Below are 12,263 nucleotides of genomic sequence, written 5' to 3' on the forward strand. Positions count from 1 at the left end.
CCTGGCTTTGCTTCCTGCTACAGCACTGTGAATCCAGACGGGCTCTGTTGAGTTTGCTCTCAGATGCCCTTGAGTATCAGTCAGTTTACCACAGAGTGGGGAGATAGTGGCCTGTGCCACGCTGTGTGTACACCCCCAATCCTGAGGCTGGCTGCAGGCAGATTTAACCCCTGGTGCAATTCAGAACAGCCTCAGGGCTGCTCTGGGTTGTGCTGTTTTTTGACAGTCCCTCTGGGACTGCCCTATCTTGGCATGCGTCTGACATGAGGAGAAGCAGGAGGAGAGGGTGACAGGAATCATTGCATAGAGTTACCCACTGACACACACACAATAAAATCCAGCTGAAAGTTGTTCCATTCCAGACATCTGCTTGAAAACACATCTACTGACAATGGTGAAAGAAAGTGTTATGGACAAGGCTCAATGGTTGGTCCCATATTGGGTTTTTTTTAAAGTAGTGTTTTCTGAGGTACAAACCAATTTGGTTTTTTCTTGGTTTTGATGTTTCACACAGATTCTGGGTGTGAGCTTGTCTTATGAACTGGCATGCAGCCACGACAAATACGTGACCATCACCACTTTGTGTCTGTGTAACCACTTCACAAGTTGTTCCTCCAAGAGAAAAAAATTCCTGGGTCACCTGTCATTGCTTCATTACCTGGCCTCATCTTCCATGTGCCAGGATACAGCAGATGATACTTTCAAACTGCAAGTCAACAGTATTTGTACTGTTAATATTATTAGTAACAGCCTTAATAGTTCATTTTGATGATAGTTGCATTCACACAAGTCTCTCTAAACACTTACAGAGAACAATGCAAGATTTAATACCCAAGCAGTAATCGTTTATCCCTGTATCAGTGTTCTCTCCTGTTGATTTATTACCCTATTGACAACAACACAGATACTGTAGACAGTCCCTTCATTCATTCTGTTAATCAATTTTAATCTGGTATTTGAATATTTAGAGTGCAAGTATTCCAGTCTTGATGTCCCCAAAAGTGGTTGTGTTATAGGTATGTCTCCTAGTTATTACCCCTTGGGTATTGGTCCCACAGTGTTAAATACCTTGACTCTAAATCTGAACTTCAGCAATTCTAATTGGTTTCCATGTCCACAGAAAAGAAGTGGAAGTTCTTCTGAGTGGGGATTAGGCATGCTTTTGTGTTTGTAGAGCACTGAGTGTAATGGGACCCTCACAGGATCTCTGGTTGCTACTATAGTATGAATGTTAAATACTATTCTTCCCAGTGCTAGACAGGTTTCAGGTAATTAGAAACACAGGGAATGCAGACTATTTGGATGAGCAGAGAATGAAGCATTTTAAGCACACTCCCAAATTCTTGCTTGTCTTTTCACCGCATATTATGTTGTTAGTCTCTATAACAGGTGATTTGCAGGTTAAATCCCATTTTCTTTCTCTATAGACTAAATTCATCTTTGATATAAGTGGGCACAAGTCCATTAACTTCAATAGAGTTGTGTTCACTCACTCCAACACTGAATCTGTCCCAGTGGGTTTATGCTGTAAATCTATCCCAGAATCAGTGGTTACCGAGGCATTGGTTCTGCTCTGAAATTCATTCAGTCTTTTCAAATAAGCCTTTTAGAGGAGCCTGGGAATGTTTTCAGGCTCTGCACCAACACGCAAGCCTCAATCCACAACCACTTCTTAGTTTCAGCTGCTTCTTTCCTCTCCTGCCTTAACTCTTCTTTCACTCTCTGCTCCTCTCACGAGTTACTATTTGCAGCATCTCCCCTCCTATCTGGGCAAGACTGGTAAGCAACAGTCCCTGTAGCCACAGCATCCTGCTCTGAGATGGCCTTGTCAAATCTCATCAGTTAAGTAAGATTGGGTCTGGTTAGTATTGGGACAGAAGCCCTTGAAGAAGAGCCCCAGGTACTGTACATGTGAGCACTGGGTTACCAGTAGGTGCCTTTCTTCCTTCCTAGGCCAGTGCCCTAAGTAACCTCAACCAATGCTCTAAAATGCTGTCCCATGGCACTGCACTGCTCTGCTGATATAGTCATCACTGGATGGCAAGAAAATTTAAGGTGAATCCTACCCAAACTGTAGAAAATTCTTCTTTTCAGCTGTAAATTGTCAGTCATCTCAACTAAACAGAGTATAGAAAATGTGGGATGGTTTAACACTGCTTTGCCTCTGTTGTATTTAATATTACTACTTCTGCAATGCATTCATTCACAGAACAATATGGAAGCCCTCTAGTGTCTAATTTAACACCTATAAATTTGTCTGTGTAATCTGTAACCAACTGGACAGATAAAATATTTCAGTATTCTTGGGCTCTGTTTGGAAATAAATCTCTTTGATTAATTTCTTTTCCTCACTGGTGAGTCCTAGAGTTTGGAGTCTCAGTCTTGTGGGTATTTGGAAAGGAGCAGACCCTCTCCAGCCTAGCTGAGCCCTGGGCTATGCCACAGCTGTTACCAGGTCTGCCCTGGGGTCCAGAGATCTCTGTTCTCCATCATGGTAGTCCTTGGTTCATCTGGGAGAGCCAGTGAATTACTTCAGCTGGTGAACCCATGCAAGGGCAGTCTTTGGTTCTCTTTTGGACCCTGCCAGTGCCCCAGCCTTCTTTGCATGATGAGCTGCTCACCCAAAGCCAGCTTTCCTTAGACAGGGACCAAGTACATACCTTCCTCTGCCTCAAAGGGAAATGAGGGGAAGGAGGAGGATTTGATTTCCTTCTTATGATGGTATTTTGGTACTTTGTTTCCTTTATGTTTCACTACTATTCTTCCTCCAAGGCAAATGGGAATCTAACCATTGTTGGCATGGAAAGCATCCTATATTCCTCTCTGCCATTGCCAATCCATGCTTATTACCAGGAGAAAGCTCAGGAGTGATTAAATAACCAAGCAACATTATGAAGATCTCTGCTCTGCAAAGATGGAATAATTTGTCCAGAGGTTGAAATGCTGCTCCAAGGTTTTCAGGAACAGCCTAAGCTTGTCAGGCTGGTACTACTGCTCCTTAGAGGGCAACAGTCTGGAGCGGGTTACACTGTGCTGAGTCTGGACAGGTTAGAGTTCATCAGATCCAAACATCTCTTTTTGCATATGGTATCTTTATGTAGTTCACTGAACACTGCTAAAAGGAGAGTTCCCTTCACTTCTGTCCATCTGGGGTAATAAAGAGCAGATGAAAGGGAAGGATTTGCTCAGAAATCATGCCATGGTCTTTGCAAAACAATAAGGAGATTGAAGACCATTTCAAGGCAGAGCATAGCAAACATCCAGTTAATAAGGGCCCCAGAGGATCTAAAGGATTTGAGTTCAGGGATGAAGATTATGTAGGCAGTAGTAGCCCTTTAAGGAATCTAGGAAAATTGAGGGTGAGGAGGGGGATGCATTTAATCCCTTTGCTGAGTACATGGGAGAATTATACAGCATACAGGCATTGCTGATGCTCAGCGTCACATCTTAGGATTGAACATAACTTAGTTTCCAGTCTAGAATTTACTCACCAAACAGAGAGGTTGAAAGGCAACATTAATTACACATCTGTCCAGCACGTAGCGAAACTCAGATGTCGAGTGTCATATAAATGTAAAATGTTGCTATTCTACAGGGTGGTTTCTATACATGTGTAGATTAAACAATGGCTTTGCACAAGACTAAAATCTGCAGTGCTGCTGCTGAAAGGAGTTAATTGTATGGCTGCAGTACTATGGACACTGTGGTTTTACTGAGCTAAAAGAGGAGGACAGTGATTCATGGCTGCACCCATGCTCTTCGTCATGAAATATAAATTAAAAATAGTTGTATCATGGTAGGCTACCTGTATTGTTACATTCATAATGGATCACATATCCGTCCTTGCTCAGTGTTGCAGGCAAAGCATGTTAGAGAAACTATGGCAGTATTTTTCTTTTAGGTGTAACAATCTGTCAGTATCAAATTCTCTTAGTCAGTAGGGAGCATATAGTGTTGATTTACTGAAAATCTGGGATTATGTCTGCTCTGTGGCGAGCATAGATTTAAGAGGGGAGAGATAAGGGGTCTCCAAAAGGTGAAGAAAAACACAAATGAAACCTAGCAAGGAAAAAATAGCTTGACAGCTAAGATGCAGTACAGTCACCGTCAAGTCTTCTTGAAGGAAAACCCTTGCTCTCAGGAATGCTCTGAGCACTGCACACTGTACCTTAAGCAACCCACTCCATTACCCACTTCACGCCAAGGAACTGTAAATGTATAAATGAAGCCGTGGGTAAGAAAAAGCCTTAATATTTCTGTGTTCCAATGTAAAAATATTTTCCGTGATGGACTAGAAACACGGGCGCACCAATTTGGGGGCAAAAAACAAGAGAGGATTTCCTTTATCTTTTATTCCTTTCATGGCTAACCCCATTAAAGAAGAAGTGGGTGAAAGGCAGGTTCAGCAAGATGGGCTCTGCAGATGTCATGGAGGCAGCAGCAGCTTGACCCTCCCCCCCCACCCCCCTGTGTCACTTTCTGTACTGCTGGTATGCACAGATCTTCCTCACCATGGCCCCACACAGAAGGGGCACTGCAGCTCACTTGAGGCTTTGCACCGTGCTGCAGCAGGCCACAAAGATTGCAGGGGCTAATTCAGGCCATTTTGTTAAGGGCTGAAAGTCGCAGCCATCTGAGGAGTAAACGTGCCACAGTTACAGTCCTGTCCTAGTGGAACGGCGCCTCCTCCATCACAAAATACAGTTTGGCACTAATTGGTATCTTTAATGGCAGTCTCAGCAGAGAGCCTGAGAAGGCTTTCCTTCATCCTTGTTCTGGGCCTTCCACGCTGGCTGGGGACGCTTTCATTGCTGCTGCCTGCGTTGTAATTGTTCTGGGGATAAGTAAAGGATTTCCAACTCTGGCCTGCCAATCTGTCACCCTTCAATAGCCACAAAGTCACAGAGAAATTAATTTAAAAAAGCCAAATATCACATTAGTAGCCACTGCACAAGCAAAATACAAGCAATTAAAAACCACCCTGCAAATGTATTGAGCATCCAGTGTGCACGTTTTGCTTGATTTTATCCCACAAAGAGGAGTGATTCATTTGTGGGGAAGAGAAGAAAAGTAACCCCAAACCCTCTAACTTTCGCTGGTATCAAACACTACAAAACTTCATGGGATTTATTATATCTAAAAAAAAAAAAAAAAAAAAAAAGGAAAAAAAAAGGGCTCCTTTCCCTTTAAAAAGAGAGGAGCTACTTGGTCTGATGCTGCTGCCTTTATCAGCCATGAAGTTCCCAGCAAGGTGCTGTTAGTGCCTGATTAAACCTCATACCAATCTCTGTCCCCCATGGTAACCCAGAAGACATCCACTGAGAGTGGCAGCTCTTATTCATTTTAATTGCCAAGGATCTCTCTGTGATGGCCAGTTTTCTTGTCTCTCAAGGACTGGAATGGAAATCCATCTGATTACATGAACAATCCGGGTGCTCTGACAGATCTGAAATATGAATATGGAGATGGCATTGTGGTCTGCACTGACTCCTGAAACCCCAATAGTAAATTATGATCTGCCACTAAAACAATTTCAGGGCACAGTACAATTCACATAAAAGCCCATTTTCTGTAATGGAACACAAATTATTAATAAATCAGTACAGGGTGGGGGGAAAGTGAAAAAGAGATTTTGTCACTGGTGTTCTCATGGAATATCACAAACACAAATGTACATACACATACAGGCATGCTTCCCTTTCTCTTATACACCTTTTTCTACAGCTTCAAGTGGAGATGATATGCAGAATATAAACAAATCCCCTGGGGTTACCACTGTGTTCCTGGAATTAGCCTCATGTCCTCTTGCTGTAAGCTTAACCTTGCCCCATCCCTTGGGTGAGCTGACCTCCGGCTTATGCAGCTTAATGTGGAGGGACATTTTTATTGTCCAAATAAAACTTGCAATGCTCATGATCACACAGGGAACAGCTCATCTTCCTCCTCAATCCCTCTGATATGTGCTGTCTGGTGTCAGGAGTCCCTCTCAAGTAGAGCAGCTATACTGGATTTGCCCCAGAGCACCCACTATGTTGAAAGGGAGACCAACACCGCCTTTATAGAGTCCTATAAAAGACGACCTAGTCCAAAACAATGGCTTTACTGCCAAATCCAGGAGAACAGTGTTTGTCTGAAAGTTAGGCATGGGGTGAGAGAATACCTTAAAGAAAAAAAAGGCAAAACCCAAAATGGCATCAGAGGTTAGGAAGGAAGTCTGCTCAAGTAAGCTGTAACAGCCTTAACCGCCTAGGGCACTGCCTGAACACTCCAGCACCCCACAACAGCCTGTACAAACACCAAGCAGCTTGGGATGGATTGAAATCAGCACAGACAGTTCATCAACAACATGCCATTGATCCCAGCCCAGCCTGCTCTCACCGCTCTGCAATGTGCTGACACGAGAGGGGAGAATGTGGCCACACAGGCACCTGGACGTGGCAAACATCCGCTGGCAGAAAGGGAGGCCAGCGAGGGTACTTTGACTGGGGCTTGCCAGCAGCTCCAGGCAGCTGACAAAGCAGGGTGGTGACAGCATTAACATGCGCAGGGCAGGCGGGCGCATCATTATTCCCACATATTTCTCCTGAAACAGTGCCTGAGGCTTCAGAGCACCATCGAGTCAGCCAGCTGAACATACACCATGGAAAACATGTCCACAGGGCTTTAGGTCCTCTTGAAAGCCATGGAAAGACGAGAGGAAATATGATGCGTATAAAGAAGGACAAGGGGGTTTGGTGGGTTTAGAACTGCCTCAGAGGTCAGGAAATGTGGGTTGTAACCCTGGCTTTAGCCCCAGTCTGGTGGATGACCTTTGGTCCCCTGAGTGTTTCCTGTCTGCAAAATGTGAAACTTCCATATGTTTGGCTTTCCCTGGCAATGGCATCAGTTTCCAACTGGAAAATTTGCCGGGGCAGGGGAAGAAAAAAAAAAAAAGAAAAAAGACACTGGAGTTTTGTCAAAAACTTCTGGACATCTGGAAGTCAGGCCTTCACAGCGAGGACATGACCACTGGAGATACATGGAAAACACAGCAGTAAAAACACTCTCCCAAAAACATCCATTTCCCTATACTTCCCCTCAGTGGGCACAACCACCTGATTTTGTTTTGAAAGTCTCAGGGCCCGAGTAAAATTAGGATAACGAAGCAGATTTTGTGAAACATTTGGAGATATGATGATGCTAAGTGATAGACAACAGATCAGCATTTATTCACCATGTATGCATTTGAAACACTTATTCTTAAAGAATAAGAGTAAAAATAACCCCACTGCTTTAGCCTTAACTCTCTGTCCTCTTGTCTCTCTCCTTCTGTCTCCTGGGGGTATTAGCCTAGGCAGGGGTTTCCAAGTGGGATCTGAAGAAGGCTATTCACCTCAGTAAATCAGGGCAGGGGTGGTGTTCCCTTATTAGTGCTCAGAGGTAGCATTACAGCCCAGAGGGTTCAAACATTGGGTTGCCATGTTTGCCAACAGCACAGCTATCTAACACTTCATACTTGGGCTGGCTTTTTGCATTTATTAGCAGCATGTGGTACAACCAGTAATTAATTTGGTGATCCTTGGAGCCAGTGCCCGTTATCAGAGTTTTCTTTTACATAACAGAGATAAACATGCAGTAGTTTTTGAGACACACTTATGTGCATTTACTCATTTGTGTTCCTCTCCTCTACACAGGAAGGATTCCCCACTGTCCTGGTTTAGGGACACAGGACACCCCCAGAACACCCACAAAAGAAGGAGCCTTTGGGAGTGAGGTTTCAGTGCAGCCAGAAGACAAAGTCTAGGGCAGAAACAGAGATGAACAAATACCTTTTGCACCCAACAGCTTTGGTATTTCATTCTGCTAAGGAACCAGCAGGTTTGGGCATGAGGCCTGCAGAAACCTGTTGCCTCTAGTAGATAATTCTGGCAATAACTGAGAAGAAAGATTTCTGAACCCCTATCACATTTGTTGCCCTAAAGGGAAGAAATAATCTGATTGGTTGCTTGTAATTTATTCTTCAAACATAAAAGAACTAGAAAGGGAGGAAATATAAATAGTTTTAATAATCGAAAAAAAGACTGAAGTAAGTAGAGTTCACAACCTCCATAATTCATTTAAGATGCATAAATGCCTCAGATTTTCATTAATTAGTGAGTATGTGTTGTTTTCTTGGAGTACAAGAATGCTATTTTTGAACACCGGTAAACCAGTCAAATGAAAACCAAAACATACATGTAAGGAATTATGCTCCAAAGGACTCTTTCAGAGAGATTATGGCAGGAAGCAGCTGATTTCAATTTTTCCATTATTTCACCCTTACATGAGATGGTTACTTCGAGTGCTTGCCACTGATTGAAATGTAGCTGTTTATCACAGGCTGGAGGGTGACCACAGAGAAAAAAAACCTCTTCTCCACAGTGCTCTTTACTGATCTGCATGGAGCATGTCAGTAGTTTTGGACATTTCAAATTTGACAGGTGACCAAAGCACAAAAACTGAATTCAGCCAAGTCTTAAAATTTGCCTTTTTGCTTTACGGAATAGGAAACAAAGCGGTCACCATAGTTGTCGCGGTGCTTAGCTGAGCACTACCTGTTGAGGTTAGACTGCATGAGACACAAAAAAAGAATAACTTTGGTAGATGCATTCTCTCTAAAGTACAGATACAGGGTTTTATTCTATTATGCTGCAAATGATGTGCCTGTTCGTAGTAAATAGGGAACATCAAGTGACAATGTATCAAAGAAGCACTGGAGAATGCAAATTTGTCTTTTAATTAAATGAGACCTTTAGAAAAGTTTCTCTGTTTCCATGATGACAATGATACAATGGTTATGCACCCACCTCTCTTTCCTTTTCCCTTTCCCTTTCCCTTTCCCTTTCCCTTTCCCTTTCCCTTTCCCTTTCCCTTTCCCTTTCCCTTTCCCTTTCCCTTTCTCTTTCCCTTTCCCTTTCTCTGTGGAAGTAAATGAATCTGTCCAGGGAAAGGCACAGTAGGAGATTTAAGTATGAGACCATCTCCTCAGTAACATGAATCCCTGGAGCAATGGGATGAATTTGAGAAAGAGAGTATTTAGGCTGAATATCAGGAAAATGTTCCTAATGGCTTGGACTGCCTGAGCAGCGGAATTGTCTTCCAGGCAAGGATGGAAACACCAACATTTGACTCACTTGAAATTGGACCGGACAGCATGTTGGCAAGTGTACTGGGGGGAGAGATCCTGCTCTGGAAGGGGAACGGTCTCTTGGACACCGGATCTCTAAGACTCTGTTGAATATTCCAATGTGAAGAATGTGAGGAAGGAAAATATTAGGAATCGCCCAGGGACAGAGCTAATCCCACAGACATAACACTTGCACCAACTGCAGTAGAAGTTACACACATGAGGAACCCAGGCTGGGCCCCAAGTGGGGTGAGGGTTTTAGCATCCCTGAGGAGGCCATGGTACAGGCCTGCTACTCATTGTCCCACATGCAGCCAACAGGGCACTGGAACACAGGGGAGAGGGAACAAATGCTCCTGGATTCTTGCTGGCAGGGAACAGGAACAACAAGCCTGTTGAAACAAATAGTCAGAAAGAAAAGAAACCTGAGCCCTGGCAGCAACTGCTGCCTCTTTACATCCATGGCCAGGTGTCCCTTCTCCTCTCTGTCCTGGCAAAGCACCTCAAAATGCATGCCCTGTGTCTCTCATTGTTGCTGCTTTCTGATCTCCTCACAGTGCAGAGAAGTCACGAAAATGCGTATTTTGAAACTCCAAATGTCACACTGTCTCCCTGGTAAACACCCACTGGTGTTTACCAGGGAAAGGGCTGCCTACAGATGCCCCTACATTCCTTCAGTGGGGGCTTGTCTTGGTGTTTGTGGTGCAGCAAACCCAGAATAGCTGAGGGCAGACTGGGACCCTGACTGTGGTTTTAACTGAGCCCTGATTCCTTTTTTTGTCCCTCCGCATATGGATGTAATATATATTCACAAGGCTTTTTTTTCTCCTACCATTTATATTTTTTTTTAATTTCCAGTCATGGAGTTTTCTGGACAAAACAATTATGATCCAAATGTCCTGAGAACAGTCTCCAATGAGGCAGTTTTCCTGAACATGTACAGACAAAGGAAATTATTTCCTTACTGAAAGAAATCACTTCAAAGTGCCCAGACTAGACCCCGCTCCAGCTCAGGTTTCCTTTCTGTGTCACAGCTTGGACAAGAGCTCTCACGGAGAGCCATGCTCCTTGTGCCTGGTTTGAATTTAAGCAACACTGGGCAGAGGGCAATGGGAACTCACAAACCAACCTCTTTTCTCCATTCCTCTACCCTCCCCCTCAATGCGTCCTTCCTCCTGCACAGTGTTTGTCACTCCTCCAATGTCAGTAAAATTCTCTGTGATTTGCCTCTAACTTTCAGTGCTCTGGGCAGGTCTGTTTGTCAGCCATTCCAACACAGCTATGTTAATATGATGCATCTCCTTTCCTAAAACTCAGTTTGAGTCAAAAACTCTCCCCAGTTAGTCATGATCTTCCTATCACCATTTCTTGTGAAGGTGAGGTGGAGGGCAACAGTTCTCGTGAGGATGAAATGGATTGAGAATGATTTTGCATGACAACTGCTGTGGATCCAATATCTTTCTGTTGGTGTTGCTTACAGAAACAATAATGCCTGGAAACCATCCAATACCTGTGTGTTGGCCCATCTTCAACACATGCCAAATTTTTCTCTTGTGGGACAGCCTGGGCACAGCCCACATATATTTATGTGTGATCTCCTAGTCAAACTGCGATCTATTTTTGCCAGTCTCCTGAGCATAGTCCCTCTTTCCACATTCTGAATGTCATCTCAAACTATAAGGAGGCTGACCACTTTAGGAAGGGTCAGAAGGCAGTGCCTTTATGCACCTTTCTTTCTGTCCATGCAGTGTGTGGAGCGTGGCGCTCCACACCGGGATCTCACTATTTGAGGTGTGGGGAGGAGTGTGAGGTTCATTGTTTTAGCAGAAGTAGGTAAGCACTACAGCAGGGATTTCTTACTTGTGGGAGAAGAGACCTTATGTCCAAAGAGACATTTTATGCCTGTGACACCTCTCTTCTTCACCAAGATAATTCTTGATAAGGTTTTTCCTTCCATGGTTTGGCATAACAACTCCAATCCCCATTCCATTCAGAGCAGTATTGCACAGCACTTCTGTGACTGCTGAACTCTGCAGAGAATTCATCCCACTGCCATATAACCTGCTCTCAGCAATGTCCAGGTACATTGAAAGAGGACAATAAAATCTCCCCTGTCCCTCATATGGCCTCTACTTACTGGCAAAATATGGCTTTCAGTATTCAAAGAAAGAATTTGGGACACTCATGAGTTCCATCATTAGCCTAATTTTGTTTTTACTACTAAAACTTCTCCAACCTGGTCCCATGGCTACCTCCTTTGACCTAGTTAAACACCACTTTGACTAGGATATGTCATTGTTTCACAGCTCAGAGTGGAGCAGAGATCCCAGAGTCTCCTGGCCAGGGCTGTGCTGGCAGGTTTGAACTTTCAGACCACACCTGGAGCTTGAGTAACAGCTAATGGTCAACACAATATTCTACCTGTCCATGCTGAAAAGCTGTCTGTCGCCTCATGGTACCCAGAATTGTGTCACCAATCTCCAGAGACCAGCACCTACACACAGACTGGCAGGTGACTGAGACCCTGCTCTCCTTCCCTGCCTATCAAACCCAGACTAATGAGCCCCCTTCCAGCTCTAGCTCCAGCTCCAGCTCCAGCTCCAGCTCCAGCTCTGGCACTGCCTCTGTTCCCAAAGTCCTGCTTTATGCTTCTAAGACAATACAAAGAACATGTTCCTACTTTGGTGCAAAAGCCCTGTTTAAAGGAAGCCTTTCGATTCTTTTGAGGATCCCCAACAGGATAGCCTGCATTCCAGCACTTACTCCTGGTTATGATACTTTCAGATATTACCTCCATCAAGTCGCTGAAAAACCCCTGGAAAAACCCCCAAAGGAGCTGCCCCAGCCTGATATTATGCCAGTGCTCTGCTCTCTATGCAGCAGACAGGTAGGTGAAATTCAAGGTTATGGTCACCACAGCCAAAGGCCAGGACATTTAAGAACAGCCTCGCTACCTCCAATCTGCTGTATGAACTATTCTTAGCTGGAAGCTGGAGCTGAATGCTCACTGGGCACTCCAGGTTCACACCTCTGGAATACGCCCCTGACAGAAATATGCTTCAGCGTGAACTTGGCCGCATTTAGAAGAAGCTGCAAGATACACCTCTTTCCCAGACCT

This window comes from Motacilla alba, chromosome 2, assembly GCF_015832195.1.
Source record: "Motacilla alba alba isolate MOTALB_02 chromosome 2, Motacilla_alba_V1.0_pri, whole genome shotgun sequence".
NCBI lineage: Eukaryota > Metazoa > Chordata > Aves > Passeriformes > Motacillidae > Motacilla > Motacilla alba.